Source organism: Zalophus californianus, chromosome 9 (assembly GCF_009762305.2).
Source record: "Zalophus californianus isolate mZalCal1 chromosome 9, mZalCal1.pri.v2, whole genome shotgun sequence".
Lineage (NCBI taxonomy): Eukaryota > Metazoa > Chordata > Mammalia > Carnivora > Otariidae > Zalophus > Zalophus californianus.
The window spans coordinates 21,071,092-21,088,396 of record NC_045603.1 but is presented as its reverse complement, the minus strand read 5'-3'; the positions used below and the strand labels follow the sequence as shown (position 1 = coordinate 21,088,396).

At 39.8% G+C, this 17,305-nt stretch overlaps 1 long non-coding RNA gene across 1 annotated transcript in view; it reads left to right on the top strand.

Annotated features, from left to right (window-relative positions):
• The first annotated feature begins 566 nt into the window (after positions 1-566).
• LOC118355972 overlaps positions 567-17,305 on the top strand; it is a 31,302-nt gene continuing 14,563 nt past the window's right edge. Inside the window, exons 1-2 of the long non-coding RNA XR_004819329.1 lie at positions 567-797; positions 4,679-4,839. This is a non-coding gene — a long non-coding RNA (uncharacterized LOC118355972). The remainder of the gene's footprint in view (positions 798-4,678; positions 4,840-17,305) is intronic.

The window sequence follows — 17,305 nt, the reverse complement described above, 5'->3', positions numbered from 1 at the left end:
TCCTATAAATGCAGAAACACAAACAGAATATTGAATATGTCTTGAGGGTATTCAGCATTTGTTAGGTTATTATTGTTCCAGATGAGGGAGAAGCCATGGGTGAGGCTAAGTGGAACTTAATTGCACTGACATTTTTGGCAGTAGGTACTTCCAGCAGAAGCTAAACCTGAGGCTGGGTGGAGGGGTGGAGGGGTGGAAGGGGGAGGGGCAGGGAGAAAAAAATGTTGGGGTTGGTTTTTGGGTTTGTTTTTTTTTTTTTTTTTTGCTACCATTTGTATTTGTTTTGGTCTCATTTTGTCCTTTTTCTGCAACAGTTTCCAAAAGGAAGTTTGTTCTTTCAGAGCCCACAATAGCCTTGTGTTTGTTGCTGTCAAAGGGACAAGTGTCAAATAGTCTTTCAGAAAAGTAAAGTTCCCAGAGAAGAAATCATGATGGGTTTCTGTAAGCGACTCAGGCATATCACAGGGATTCTAGAATTGCAAAGATTCTCACAATTGCTGCATTTTTCTTGGCTTTTGTTCTAAGTACCTTAGCAACCACTAAGAAGGGGCCACCCCAAACAGGAACAAACAGGTGTCCTTGCTTACTTCAGACCTGGAAGATCAGTGGAGGTGACACAGAATTGCTGGTTGGGGCAGGCTGTCCCATGGCACGAATTTCTGCACATTCTATCGTGTGTCTGGAGAAGGGAGCAAGGGTGCAGCGGGGACCACTCATGCCTGAACAATCTACCTCATGTGGAGAGAATCTGCTGGGTGTGCTTGTGGAAGTCAACCAATCCAGTTTGCCAACTTCCTGTATGTTTTGGGGTTGAGTGATGGTAAACTCAGGGTTGGAAGCAGATGATTTGACCATACCTCGGTTTCAAGGGTCCTGATTGAAGAGTAATCTTTTTTTTTTTTTTTTTTTTTTTTTTTTTTGCTACTTGGATTTACTCACATAGAAAAAGTATCCGTGGCACGAACCTGGCAGAACCTCTTTGCTTGAGGGGCTGTTAGGTCCTCTTGGGAAGGAGTTGGTGCTAAGGACAGAGGTCCAGCACACAAATTCTGCCCAAGAAAAATGTCTTAATAGTCTGAAGCAGGAGTGGTTTGAGAATAGTACATTTCACCTTCCAGGTGCTCCCAAGAGAGTCCTAGAGGAGAAGCTACAAGTAAAAACCCAAGAGCTGCTCTCACACATCTCTATGAGTGTCTGGAACACTGTTCAGCAAGGCTTTGGGCCATGCTTGGGGCAGGACCAAAATGCACAGAAAGAATATTTCCTCTTTCTAGCAGAGTAGCTGTGAGCGTCACAGTGAGACTTCAAGGGTCAATGCAGGGAGCATGAAGGATGGTGGTAGCCTTGGTGGCTACCTGAAGGGACCTGAGTGCAGGTTTTGTGGGTCCCAACGCTTCCATGAGCCAAGGCAGTCCATGGCATGATGGAGACAGTGCTCCAGGTGGATGCCAGAGGGAGTACTGCACTGGTCTTGGTGGCTGAGACCTGGGCAAAGACCTCTGTGAGGGGGGCTGAGATGGTGGGGGACAGGAGGAAGCACAGAATCCTTTATTGATGAGCTCAGGAGTGTCCTTCCCCCAGTAATAATGGAGGCAGGGGAGTGGGACAGATGTAGAGAAATATGGTTTGTTACCGTAAATGTAACCCGATTGTTACCCTTTTTTCCCCAGGAAGTGGTCTGGGATGGAGGGGAGAGGGGGACATGGGTTCTATCTGTAATTTCAAGGTGACTTATTCAGATGATAAACAGCTGGTGCCACAGAAGAGGAGAAATGATGCAGGGTTGTTGTACTCAATTGGCTGGGAAGCAGAATTTGGAGGAACCCTGATTTGGTCTTGTGAAGATCAATTTGTGGCCTTCCCTTAATTCCCCCTGAGGACCCAGAGTCTAGAGGTAGATTTAGAAACATTCAGGGATTTGTAAGCAAAGCTTCTTGGGAGAAGATTTGAGCCGAAGTACTAATAAGAGGAATGAGCACATCTAAATCAACATCCGATTTTGGGGCAGCATCTACTGATTAGTCTCAACAGTGGAACAATTCCATAACTGGCAATAAAAGGAATCAAAGGGGGAGGGAATAATACTCAGACGGCTCTAATACAGACTTTTTGGAAATACCATTTGCAAAAACAGTGACTATCTTGTATTGACTGTGTATCATCTATTATTCTCTAGTGAGACTACTTTGTACATAGAAGTGTAAATCTGGAGCATGATTGCTGAAGCTATCAAACCTAGTTTTCTGAGGGTTTTTTTTTTTTCTGATTTAGTTCTTAGGAAATTCAGTGTGGCAGAGTACAAAGGACATTTACATTGTAATCATAACCTGGTTTGCTCTACTTCTACCAGCTTGTGTGCCCTTGAGATCACGTGACACCGCTCAGATTGAGTTCTGTAGGACTGGAAAAATGTGGGTAATAACTTTGGCTGAGTTCTTGTTAGTGTATCAAAAACAATTCTAAGTTTCAGCAGGAGTTATCAATACAGTATTACATTTATTGCAATCTGATTTTAACAAAGGGTGTATAAGCAAAAATAGCTCTAATGAGCACACGTTGCAGACTGAGCTGGCCCCTGAAATGAGGATGACAGGTGTTGACATCCGGAGCCTCAGGTTAGGTCTGCACTGCTTGCCCTTGCTTTTCTATTGATGGCAACTTTGGGGGATGCCAAAGACAAAGCCCAGCAACTCCTGATTCACAGCAGTTATGGTTTTAAATGGTTTGAAACTTGGTTTATCTACTGAGGTGAGATGGTTCAATATCTTAGAGAAAGGCCACTCTAAAACTCAGATTAGACATTAAACTATAGAGGATTGTGATTATGTCACATCAAGCTTCCAGAAAATATCAAACCTGACGGGGAAACGAAGTTGAGCTCTAGTTGCGCTGTTTCATTCCAATTTCTACCCTTGATCACCCTTAAGGTCATCCTCCATGGCTGCACCTTGTGGCTGAGGCCCCACAAAATCTGGATCCACCCCTGAGTAAGATATGCAGTGCATCATGAGGAGCAGGTGAAATTTATAAATGAGGATTAAAGGTTGAGAAGGGGGTTAGCTCCACAATACAGGGAGAGCAGAGCAACATTCCAGGCAAAGGGGAGAGTCAGTGTGAGCAAATGGATGGGTGGGTAGAGGGAGGGATACATACCCTTTGCTTAGAAATAAAGGTATCTCCTAAATATGACTGGAGCTTATGCTACATAATAGCTAATACTGACTCTTCTCCCACTGGAAGTATCATAGTGGTTAAAGGCACATCCATCATATGATTGGCAAGGCCCCAATTTGAATCCTGGCTGTGCTGATTACTCATTACCTGTGGAGTCTAGAACTAGTTATTTCCTGCAACCTCCTAGGCCTCAAGTGTCTCAATTAAAAAAACGAGGACATTAATATCTACCTCAAAGATTGTCCTAAGAATTAAATGAAATTTTGTAAGGCTGTTAGTACAGTCCTTGGCAGGTAGTAAGTTTTGGATAAATGTTAGCTTTAACCATCATCATCATCAACAGGTAATTTCCATCCAAGATAAAGCAGTGACTGATTGCAATAGCCACCTGAACAACATGTAGCAAACAGCAGAGTGAGCGAGGTCATCTTAAAACTAGAGATTTCCAAAAGAAATACACAGGGATGTTATCTGAAGATCTTCACTGGCCCAACCATAGACTCAGCCTGTGAGATCAGGCCTGGTTTGGGATGCTGGTTACTGAACGGGGCACAGTGAATCAGACACCATGCACGGTATGATAAATGCTGGGTTCTGTCCGGGCGGTACAGACAAGCAGAACAGATCATCTGGAAAGAGGTTCTAGGGATTGTGGTCCTTTGTAAAAGCTGTCACTCTGGACTATAATTTTTGCCCTCCACAGAGAGTAGCAGCACGTTCAAAAGAGATCAGTTGGAATACTGACTCCTGAGCTTACTGGCTCTGTAACCTTATTTACTATTTTTTTGTGTTTCTTCATCTTTCAAACAGTGATGCTCTACTTAACTCCCAAGGTTGCTCTGCTCATTGGACAAATGACCGAAAGCAATGGATACAGAGTTGCTATGATTAGCGCTGGTGGCGTTGTTACCCAAAGGCATCCAATTCTTAGACAACTTGCTTTTCTCAGAGAGCAGAAATGTCACCTGCCCGTAATAAATATTTCAGGGAAGCTGAATTATTTATTTATTATATACTTGGGTTTATAAGGAAGGAAATTGGTTTCTTTAAAACAATAACATTGATTGGTTTAAATGGCAGAAACAGCACTCTCCTATTTACAGACCCTGGACTGAGTGCAAGCACACGGTGGCACATTATAGACGTACCTTCTGACCTGCAGACAAATATGAGGGTCAAAAGATCAATTAAGTAATCTTAACTCATGAGTGGCAGGGAAAATATTTCAGCTAAAACATTGATCTTGGTTCTGAAATGTAAGACAGCGGAACTAAATAAGTTCATGTATTCATAGGCAGTGGCATCACTTTCTGGCTTATATCCCAGCTGTGGGGATCTATGACTGATGGAAGGCAAAGAGAACCCAAGGATGGGAAAAGAGAGTAAATGGATATTTATTCAGCACCTATTCAGGCCAGGCACCCCACCTGGCTATTTCATGCAGGTAGCTCACCTAATGTCTTTTAATCCCTGGGAGGTTAATTTCCTTATTTCTTGTCTTCAGGTAATACAACTGGTCAGTGGCCAAGGTCACAAAAAACAGAATCTGACTCAAAGACCAGTGTTCTTTGTCACCCCCAGCCTGACCATTCATTTAGTCAGTCAACAAACATCCATTGACCTGCTTCTATATACTGGGCAATCAGGAAGCAAAGACACGCCCAGGTAAGTTCTCTGCCCCCAAAGAATTACAGTCTAAGAGAGACAGACAAGTAAATCTACAATTACCATGCAGGGTGGAAAGGATGGGGTCAGAGGGAAATTTACTGGGAATCTTAATCTTTAGGACTTCTCATTTTTATGTGTCCCTTCTAAATAAATAACACACTTTTATGCCTACATCTGTATTTGTAATTTTGTATTATTTTTCTTAAAGAGGGCCCCTCAAATTGTATAAGCTTCAGAACCCACTAAGCCTGGATTCAGCCCTTGGCAGGACAGAATGAGCACCATGGACATGGAGATAAAACATGTGTATCAGCCAGGAAGGCTCCCAGGAGCCGGCACATGAAATGAGACTGGAGTGAGAGAGGGATTTTAGCTACACCAAGAAGTGGAGGTCAGGTGTGGGATGGGCAATATGTTAACTTATTGTTTCCCTTGCCTCAGGAGACCTATCTAGAAAAAAAGTTGCTATGGCTGATGTCAGAGAAATTATTGCCTGTGCTTTCTTCAAGGACTTTTACAGTTTCGGGTCTCACATTGAGGTCTTTAATCCATTTTGAGTTTATTTTTGCATATGGTAAAAAAGAATGGTAGAGTTTCATTCATTTGCATGTAGCTGTCCAGTTTCCCCAACACCATTTGTTTAAGAGACAGTCTTTTTCCCATTGGATATTCTCTCTTGCTTTGTCAAAGATTAATTGGGCATATAATTGTGGGTTCATTTCTGGGTTTTCTATTCTGCTCTAGTGATATATGCATCTATTTTTGTGCCAGCAGCATACTCTTTTGATCACTATAGCTTTGTAATATAACTTCAAATCCAGAGTTGTGATGCCTCCAGCTTTGCTTTTTTTTTTTTTTCAAGATTGCTTTAGCTATTTGGGTTTTTTTGTGGCTCATTACAAATTTTAGGATTGTTTGTTCTAGTTCTGTGAAGAACACTGTTGGTATTCTGATAAGGATTACATTAAATATATAGATTTCTTTGGGTAGTATAGACATTTTAACAAAATTCGTTCTAATCCATGGGCATGGGATGTATTTTCATTTCTTTGTGCCATCTTTGATTTCTTTCAACAGTGTTTTATAGTTTTCAGAGTACAGGTCTTTCACCTCTTTGGTTAGGTTTATTGCTAGACATCTTATTATTTTTATGCAATTGTAAGTGAATTGATTCCTTAATTTGTCTTTCTGCTGCTTCATTATTGGTGTGTAGAAATGAAGCAGATTTCTGTACATTGATTCTTTATCCTGCAACTTTACTGAATTTATCAGTTCTAGCAGTTTTTTGGGGGAATCTTTTGGGTTTTCTATATATATAGTATCATGTCATCTGCAAATAGTGAAAGTTTTACTTCTTTCTTTTTATTTGGATGACTTTTATTTCTCTTTGTTGTCTGATTGCTGTGGCTAGGACTTCCAGGACTATTTTGAATGAAAGTGGTGAGAGTGGACATCCCTGTCTTGTTCCTGACCATAGAGGAAAAACTCTCAGTTTTTCCCCAATGAGGATGATGTTAGCTGTGGGATTTTCATATATGGCCTTAATTGTGTTGAGGTATGTTCCCTCTAAACCCACTTGTTGAGGGTTTTTATTATCAATGGATGTTGTACATTGTCAAATGCTTTTTCAGTGTATATTGAAATGATCACATGGTTCTTATCCTTTATTAATATTCTGTATCAAGTTGATTGATTTGCAAATATTGAACCACTCTTGTAACCCAGGAATAAATCCCACTTGATCGTGGTGAGTGATTTTTTAAAACTTATCGTTGGATTCAGTTTGGTAGTATTTTGTTGAGGATATTTGCATCTGTATTCATCAGAGATGTTGGCCTATAGTTTTCTTTTTTTTGTGGTGTCTTTCTCTAGTTTTGGTATCAGGGTAATGTTAGCCTCATAGAATGAACTTGAAAGTTTTCCTTCCTTTTCTATTTTTTGGAAGAGTTTAAGAAGAAAAGGTATTAACTCTTTTTTAAATGTTTGGTAGAATTCAAGCCCTAGACTTTCATTTGTTTGGATTTTTTTGATTACTGCTCCAATTTCTTTGCTGGTTATCAATCTGTCCAAGTTTTCTATTTTTTCCTGTTTTAGTTTTCATAGATTATATGTTTCTAGGAATTTATCCATTTTTTCTAAGTTGTCCAATTTGTTGGCATATAGTTTTTCATAATAGTCTCTTAAAATTATTTGTATTTCTGTGGCATTGGTTGTTATTTCTCCTCTCTCATTTGTGATTTTATTTATTTGGGTCTTTTCTCTTTTGATAAGTCTGGCTAGGGGTTTATCAATTTTATTAATTTTTTCAAAGAACGAGCTCATGTTTTCATTGATCTGTTCTATTGTTTTTGTAGTTTCTATGCATTTATTTCTGCTCTAATTTTTATTATTTCCCTTCTTCTGCTGGCTTTAGGCTTCATTTGTTATTCTTTTTCTAGCTACTAAGGTTAGGTTGTTTATTTGAGATTTTTCTTGCTTCTTGAGGTAGGCTTGTACTGCTATAAACTTCCCTCTTAGAATCCCAAAGGTTTTAAACATTGTGTTTTCATTTTCATTTGTTTCCATGTAGTTTTTTATTTCTTCTTTTATTTCCTGGTTGATCCATTCATTGTTCAGTAGCATCTTAACCTCCATGTATTTGTTGTCTTTCCAGATTTTTTCTTGCGGTTGACTTCTAGTTTCAAAATGTTGTGCCCAGAAACGGCACATGTTATGACTTCGATCTTCTTAAATTTGTTGAGGTCTGTTTTGCAGCCTAATATGTGATCTTTTCTGGAGAATGTTCCAGGTGTACTTGAAAAGAACATGTATTCTGCTGTTTTAGTATGGAATGTTATGAATATATCTGTTAAATCCATCTGATCCAGTGTGTCATTCAAATCCATTGTTTCCTTGTTGATTTTCTGTTTGGAAGATCTATGCATTGATTTAAGTGGGGTGTTAAAGTCCCCAGCTATTATTGTCTTACTATCAATTTGTTCCTTTATATTTGTTATTAATCATTTTATGTATTTGGGTGCTCCCATGTTGGGTGCATAAATATTTACAATTGTTATATGTTCTTGTTGGATTGTCCCCTTTATTATTATATAGTGACCTTACTTGCCTCTTGTTACAGTCTTTGTTTTAAGTCTAGTTTGCCTGATATAAGTATTGCTACTCTGGCTTTCTTTTGATATTCATTTCCATGATAAATGTTTCTCCATCCTCTTATTTTCAGTCTGTAGGTAACCTTAGGTCTAAAATGAGTCTCCTATAGGCAGCAAATAGATGGGTCATGTTTTTTTTTTTTTTTAATCCATTCTGACACCCCACGTCTTTTGATTGGTGCATTGAGTCCATTTACATTCAAAGTAATTATTATTGGTATGTATTTATTGCCATTTTATTACTTATTTTGTGGTTGTTTCTGGAGATTTTCTCTGATCCTTTCTTATCTTTCTCTTTTTCATGGTTTGCTGGTTTTCTTTAATGACATATTTGTATTTGTTTGCCTTTATTCTTTGCATATTTATTAGTAGTTTTTGATTTGTGGTTACCATATTTGTATATAACACCTGCATATAGCAATTAAGTTGATGGTCATTTAAGTTTGAACCCATTCTTTACTCTGGTCTTCCCCACATTTTAGGTGTATGTTATCATATTTTACATCCTTTTATTTTGTGATTTCCTTCACTGATTCTTTTATAGAAATATTCATTTTTACTGCATTTGTGTTTCCTACTTTCATACTGTCACTTTTGGTCTTTCTTTTCCACTTGCAGAGTCCCCTTTAGTATTTCTTGAAGGGCTTAGTGGTCATGAACGCCTTTAATATTCATTTGTCTGCAAAACTTTATTTTTCCTTCTATTTTAAATGTTAGTCTTGCTGGATAGAATATTCTTGGCTGTAGATTTTTCCCACTCAGCACTTTGACTATATCATGTCTATCCCTTCTGGCTTGGAGAGTTTCTGCTGAAGAATCTGCTGATAGCCTTACGGGTTTTCCCTTTTAATTCACTGTCTTCTTTTGTCTTGCTGCTTTTAAGAATTTTTCCTTATCACTGTATCTTGCCAGTTTAATTACAATATATCTTTGTGTGGATCTGTTTTTGTTGATTTTGTTGGAGGATCTCTGTGCCTTCTGGATCTGGATATCTGTTTCCTTCCCCACGTTAGGGATTTTTTCAGGTATTATTTTTTCAAATAAATTTTCTGCCCCCTTTTCTCTCTCTTCTTCTTCTGGGACTCCTATAATATGAATATTATTACATTTGATGGAGTCACTGAGTTCCCTAAGTCTGTTCTCATTTTGCATAATTTATTTTTCTCTCTTTTGTTCAGCTTCATTACTTTCCATTACTTTGTCTTCTAGGTCATTAATTCATTCCTCTGCTTCTTCCTGCCTGCTGCTCATTGCATCAGGCATGTTTCTAATCTCATTTATTTCACTCTTCATCTCTGATTGATTCTTTCTTAACTCTTTTATCTCTGTGGTAGGGGTTTCACTGATGTCTTCCATTCTTTTCTCAAGCCCAGTGAGTATCCTTATGATCATTGCTTTAAATTCTCCATTAGGCATGTTACTTATATCTGTTTCCCTTAGATCTCTGCCCATGGCCTTATCTTGTTCTTTCATTTGGGATAAATTCCTCTGTCTTCTCATTTTGTCTAAGTCTCTGTCTGCTTCCTTGTGTTAGAAAAGCCAGTTATGTCTCCTGCTTCTGGAAGTAATAGCCTTATGAAGAAGGGGTCGTGGAGTGCCCAAGACCTGGCACTTCAGGGACTGTCTCTGGTGTATGCTGCATGTGCGCTGCTGGTGTGTTCTGGCTGCTCTATTCTGCAAGCCCGTCATCTGCAGAGGCTCTCCTTGTCTGCTGTGGGCAGTGTTTGGTCCCCAGCCTGAATAAAGTGAGTTTTAACTAGGTGTGCTCTGATCTGCTTGTGAAATGAGACCTGTTCTCCTCTGTCAGAACTGAGGCCCTGGAAAACCCTCTGGTCAGGAAATGTGGTGTGGTCAGGAGTTTGTGCTGGTCTTCTGGGGTAGGGGTCCACTGCACTGGGACTGAGGCAAATGTGGCTGAGAAGGGCAGTCCCATCTGAGCACAGTGGTGTGGAGCTTGGTGTAAGCAAGTTAGTCAGGCAGTGTCCACACTGCCCTGGTTTCCGCAGGTGGCTCTGTGTTTCTGCTGTGGGGTGGAGGAGGGAAATAGCGCTGGCCAGCTCCTTTGTTTCCCAAGAGGTCTCCCATGAATGTTGCTTCTCAGGTGCATGATCTGAGAAGAGCAAATAATCCCCTCACTGTATGCCCCAGGTGCTCTTCAGATTGCTGTTTCCACACTGTATGTCCCTGAGTTGTTTGTCTGCCTTCTCTTCAAGAGCAACCACGATGCCTCCAGATGGCCCCGAGACAAGCCTGCTGACATTTAAAGTACAAGGTTTAAGCCCCTGCAATAACTCATGAAATTCAGCCCCTCTCACTTTCTAAGCCAATGCCTGTAGGGAAATGTTCTCTTTGTGTATTCCCCTGTGTGCTTTTTTCTCTCTTTCTCTCTTTCTCTTTAGCCCTTCTCCAAGACCCTGGCTCCCTCCCCTTCACAGCAACCAGGACCTGTTTCTCCCCTACACCATATCTCTGCACTTCCTACCTTCTTCAGTGTGACTTCTTCTCTACCTTTAGTTGTGGAGTTTGTTCTGCCAGTCTTCAGGTTGACTTCTGGGGTACAGGATGAGTTGATAGTTATCTAGTTGTATTCGTGGGATGAGGCAAGCGTAGGGTCCTCCTATTCTGCTGCCATCTTTCTGAGGAAAACTGTTTTGGTAATGTACTTTCAATTGGGTGCCTCCACGTCCCTCTCTCACTTCCCCCACTGGTGTTTCCTGGGATCACTTCCTAAAATTTCTTGCAGTGGAATCCTCATCTTAGGGTCTGTTTCTAGGGGAACCAAAGATAAGTCCTTGCTTAAAGTTGAGTAGCTACCAGAGGGCAGAGCTGAGCTGCATACTCGAGCTGTGTGATTCCAGAGCCTGTGTGCTTAATCACAGTGTTCTAATCCTTGCCTTGTCTTTATTATTTTTTCTCTTTATTCTTTTTTTTTTAAAGATTTTATTTATTTGACAGAGAGAGAGACAGCAAGAGAGGGAACACAAGCAGGGGGAGTAGGAGAGGGAGAAGCAGGCTCCCCGCTGAGCATGGAGCCCGATGCGGGGCTCAATCCCAGGACCCTGGGATCATGACCTGAGCTGAAGGCAGATGCTTAACAACTGAGCCACCCAGGCACCCCTATTTTTTCTCTTTATTCTATCTCTTCTAGAGATAACTTTTTTCTAATGTGTCAAATCATAGCAAACAATGTTTTTTTTAACTATTCTGATAAACCAACTGGAAAATGCTAGCATTTTCTCCAGATTGAAATTTTAGTTTTTAATGACAAATTTATTTTAGCTATGAAAGGACCAGTTTCTGCAAGTCCACAACCTAGCATTAATGAGAACACCATATGATATGAGTTGTGACAGGAACAAGAGCCAGGGTAGATTGATGTTAAGTTAGGGGGTCTTTGTTAAGTTAAAACTGAATTTGCTGGAAGGTCTTGGTCAGATTATGGAATTGAGAGAAAAGCTTCACAGTCAAGTCTCATGAAGGACAGAAAAATCAGGGTAGCTCTGGGGAATCAGAAACTACTGGACAATCTTTTTGGTTTTATGGTCAGGTTGATAAAGCTTCAATAATTCTCCATCTTAGTGAAGAAGCTAATTCCAGGGAAAAAGGTGTGATTGGCTGAGATGATACATATATCACTGATACATATAGCACTTTGATTAACACAAGCAATGGTGAAGATGCCATTTTCCCCGCAAAAAAATAAATCACCTTGCTGCTTTAGAAAAGGAGGACTGGGATTCTGGGCAGTCAAAATGACAAATGTTCTTGAGGGAGAAAAAGGAAAATGACTGTTGAGTAAAGAAAAGGCAAGAGAATGGGGGAAAATGACAGCGCACAGAGGAGACACATAAGGCATTCTATAATGAAAAGCAAGTGTGGATATTCCCCACTATTTACAGGGACCATGCAATGTGTCAGTTTCTTTCTGGTGTAATCTCCTACTATTCTCCCTTTTGTTCATTCTGCTCCCAACACACTGGCTGTCTGGTGTTCTTCTATCATACCAGATACATTTCTGCCTCAGTACATTTGTGCTTGCTGTTCCCATTCTGGAACAGTATTCCCTCAACTATCAGCATGACTGTTCCTTTATCTCCTTCAGATCTTTGTTCATATTTCACCTTCCAAGAGATGCTTTCTCTGTTCACTATGTCCCCTGACCTCCCTCTCTGCCTTATTTATCTCCATTTATACTGGGTGTTATCTACTATCTATCATTACATATTTATTTGTTTTGTATATGTATTCTTTCATGAGAATAAAAACTCCATGAGGGCAGAGATTCTATAACCCCAGTTTTTAGAGTGCTCCTGACACATCATTAGTGCTTGATAAATATTCATCAAATTAGCGATGAATGATCTCTCCCCTCTCCCTCTATTAAGGCTATCGACTGCGAACATTAGGTTTCAAAATGACTCAGAGAGACAAGCTCAAGACTGAGGCACTAGAGCAGGCAAGAGGGAGATAGAAGGTGTCTGGTAGAGGCTCCTGTGGGAAATATGCCCAGAGGATTCTCTATGCCTCAAACCCCTGCACATACGGGGAAACCACAGGCAGATAAGGATTCTGGCTAAGGATGGAATTTCAGTTTCTATATGCCATTACTCTCTCAGTATTTTAATTGATCCTATTAAAGTTCAGTTTTATAAACTGTGGTAATAGCAATATTAGTTTATATAATGATATATAATAACAGTAACCCTAAGAGGAGTGGTTGGATGATTATCTGTTATTTTATATATTCGTAGGGGCTCTGGGAGAGGAAGAAGGATAGGTCAACAAATATATGAAATTAATTCATGAGAAACCCATTAAAGAATGAACTGACCTCAGTCTTACTCAAATAAAAAAATAATCCTTACCAATCATGAAGACCCACTTTCTATGTGGTTTTTACCATTCCTTTTATCTTAGAGTTTCCAAATATAAACAGTTAACTTATATTTCTTATTTTGCAAGTCACGAGACAACAATATTAAAGTTTTTGTTTTGTTTTGTTTTGTGTGGGGGGGGGCTGATTTGGGTATAAGTCTGCAAAATAATGTTTCTGAGTTAAACACATCTCAATATCTTGCTCCAAGTTTTCTGAGAATTAAGTAACAACAAATTAGCTAAAATCTGAGGAATGATGAAAAATAAATATAGATCATCAAAAATTGATTTAGTGACCACTAAGACATTTATTGAACACTTAAGATGTACCAGGGCACTATGCTATGTGGGTATGGTTGACAGAAATAACCTAATCTAGCTCAAAAGACTTTTCACTTTCACATCTATAAACATTAAAAGGCTATTGTGCCAGGCAATGAATGTACAAAAATAAATTACAATTTCTGTCTTCAATTTTGTGTGTGTGTTAGATTAATTTCTTTTATGTCAATAAAATAGCATGGAAAAATCTCCATAGATATGAAGACACATGTGCCCACATTATCTTCACATTGGCACACAGAGACCTTCATTCTGAATTCATGCTTCCCTGCCTCACGTCTGTTTTCTCCACTGATCATTTCCTAATCCTACTTGTTTCTCTAAATAAGCCATGATTTCACATCCTTAGGTCTTTATACATGTTCTTCCCTTTGCTTTGAATTCTCTGGTCTGTCAGCTAAATGCTGAACGCCCTTCAAAACTTACTCCACACATCAATTCCTCCATGAGATTTTCTTTGAAACCCTCTCCCCATACCTTGTCCACTAGGATCAGGAGCTGATCTATAGTTGTGGATGCTTTGTCTTCCCCATGTCTAGTCTCCCTTCATTTGGTAATAGCACCCATTTTTCTTGATGAAGCTATTCCTCCTACTTTTTGTCCATAAGGTTTGGGTGAGAATGATCCCACCTCCAGCTCTCCAGAGAGGGTACTTGAGTTTAAACTCCCAGTCTAGGGTCCCTGTGTGTGGCTCAGGGATGGGCACATGACTTGCCCAGACCACTGAGAACCAGCATCAGTTGAGAAAGAGGCTCCTGATTTTAGCTGAGGTTGCTAAACTAGCAGACAAACCTGGTGGCCATCTTGGGCCTATGTGAGGAGAGCCTGAGAATAAACCCAACACAGAGGAAAGCAGGGCTTAGGAGTGGACTGAGAGAGAGATTTCTAGAGATGCAGATCCATCTTTAAAATGTTTGAAAATTTTACCTGTAGATATTTCAGCAATTTCTTTTTGAATAAATGAAGGAATGACCCAATAAATTCTCCCTTTTTAAAAACTGGTCTGAGTTGGGTTTCAGTAATTTGCAATAGGAAATATTCTGTTAAATATTTCCTTTCTCACTGTTCTATGATAGAGAGATGACAGATAGATAGATAGATAGATAGATATAGATAGATGATAGATAATGTTATAGACAACAACACAACAACAACATTGCTTTCAGTATCCTGGATACCTGCTCTCCCACAAAACTGTGAGGTTCTTAAGGAAAGAGCATGTTTTGTGCCTCAATGTATCTTTAATGTAGCATTGTGTTTGTTGAATGAAAAAAGGAATGAATTATTTCTTTTCTCTCTATACCAACAGAGTAGAATGCTACAGAACTTAAAATGGACGTAGGTAATCCCAGGTACCTTCTGAATCATACTTAATGCATTTATGTCATATTGGTGATGACTTGTATAGATATAACTCTCATAATCTCTGAGAGAAGGTGTTACAATGATTAAACCTATCATTTTCATAGGCTTTTGATGAGATAAAAAAATCCCTGCCTTTAGAAAGTTATAGTAGCATGTGATATGGGTCAAAATTAAGTATAATAACAACACTTATATGGTATTTACTATGTACCAGGCTCTGTTTCAAGAGCTCACAACAACTTTATAAGATAGACACTATTATTGTCTCCATTTACATCCGGGGAAACAGAGGCATAAAGAGGTTTACAACTTGCCCAGGCTCACACAGAGAGCATATGGCAGGCCTTCCCTGTAGGAAAGGATCCAGTTGAAGCTGATAGATGGTGAGTCAAGAAAGGCACCCAGATAATGTCTCGGCTGAATAGAAGGAGAATATGAGAAAAAGGCTTAATTTTAGAGGGTGGGGGAAGCAAAGATTCAGATTCTGCTTCATTTAAAAATTCAAGGCCAGTTTTTTGCAAAATAAGGAATTAGAAGATGTTTATAATTTGCACCTATGCATCTCCTGTTCCAGTGTCCAACCAGGTATCCTCATGGCTCCATCACACTCCAGTGCCCTTTCTATGTATAAACATCTTGGACAGTGTCTGTGCCAAACCTGTGACTCTAGTCTCACACTTGACTGAAAAGTCTCACTTCCTTCCCTGGTTCCCAGGGGGCCTCATACACACAAGAGCAATGAATGCTAATACACTAGTCACTTCTCCCTTTTAGTGGTTGCCCCTTCCAAAGGATGTCTGGATTTTAAACAGAGGACTCTAGAAAATAGGAATAAAAACCTTTAGCCAAAGGAATATTTTGGCTTCTAAATTCCACCTAATTATAGGCATAGAGATATAGAATAACTTGGATGCTTTTGATAAGAAAAGACCTATGGGTAATATTCATTACATGTTTACTGTGAGCAAGTTGTGTCTAATGTTTATATGTTGTGGCAGAGACTTAATTTCCTCCCAATATCTGTTATTTATTTCTTACATATTAAAAGAAATCCTGGTTTTAGCTAGACAGTGGCTGGCTAGAATAAAAACAAATTCCCAGCTTCCCTTGCAGTTGGAAGGGCCGTATTGTTAAGTTCTGGCCAATAGGATGTAAATACATGTCACATGTCATGTTTGAGAAGTATCCTTACAGGAAGGAGGCATGCCCTTCTGTGTGCCTGCCTCTTTCTTGCTGGCTATATTGTGTACCTGATATGGATGCTGGATATTGTGATTTATAATAAGAGATATATATTTGGTCTTTGTTACTGTTTCTGGCACAAAATTCTTATAACCCTTGGAATTTCCTAAGTGATGAGAGTGATAAAGGTGTCTTTTGTTATGTTAATGAGGGACTTTTAGAGAACCTAAGGATGGAGGCTGGTTGCCTCAAGAAGCAATCCTGTGATTAGAGGGTTGGAACTTTCAGTCCCTCCCTCCTGACCTCAGGGGAGGGGGGAGAGGCTGGAGGTTGAATCAATCGCCAATGACCTATGATTAATCAGTCATGCCTATGTAATGAAGCCTCTGTAAAAACCCAGAAGGACGGGGTTTGGAGAGCTTTTAGGTTGGTGAACACATGGAGATTTGGGTGAGAATGTCACTCTTTGAGAGAGTATAGAAACTCTACATCCCCTTGCCCATATCTGGCTGTTTCTGAGTTACATCCTCTGATAAACCAGTGATCTAGTAAGACGTTTCTCTGAATTCTGTGAGCAAATTAGCTGAACTGAGGAGGGGGTTGTGGAAACTTCTGATTCATAGCCAGTTGATCAGAAGCCCAGGTGACAACCTGGACTTGGCTGTTGGCATCTGAAGTGGAGGGGGCAGTCTTGTGGGACTGGGCCCTTAACCTGTGGATTCTGATGCTATCTCCTGGTAGATAGTGTCAGAATTGAACTGAATTGTAGGACACTCAGTTGGTATCCAAGAATTGCTGAGTGGTATGGGGACTGCCCGCCCCCCCACCTCCGGAATTGAGTGCAAAATCTTTAAATGCTCAAGCAACTATCTTGGCCTGTGATGTTTGATGCCATGTGCTAGGATGGCAGAATCACACATGCTCAGCTTCTTCTCCTAAATTCACCAATCACCTACATTACTTCTCCTCCCTTGGGGATCAGAGAAAAGCCAGGAATATGAGTCTAATGGAAGTTTTCCAAAAAGAAACACGAGGAATGGGAAATTGGTTTTACACAGCGCAGTACTTTTTTAAATCTTAATTTTATTTTGTGAAACTAAAGTAATATAGTAAGTGTAAAGCTAGGACTCTGGTTCAGTTCAGCCTGACTCTAAAATCTGTGTGCTTAACCACTACAAAGACTGTATAGGTTACCATTACTAATAGTAGTATGCTGGTAGGCAGTTAACAACCAGCTGTGGGTGGGAGAGAGAACCGTTATTTTTAGTGTTTGCCTATTTCCTTGGTGTAAATATTCCCATCAGGTCAATTTTAAGCTACCAGCAGTTCAACAACGGACTTGCAAAATTCCTGAAAATTTAACAGTTTGCCCTTGTGGGCCCATATGAGGCCACTCTGGAACACCTCTGAAATATACTTAGCTGAGCCTAAGAGGAATAGCTCCAGGAAAACAGCAAGATGTTTCCAGCTGTCCTTCCTAAAACCCAGATTTTATGGTTTTGGGTCTAATTAAGATAACAGCAGTCCAAAACAAGTAGAACACCTGGTGG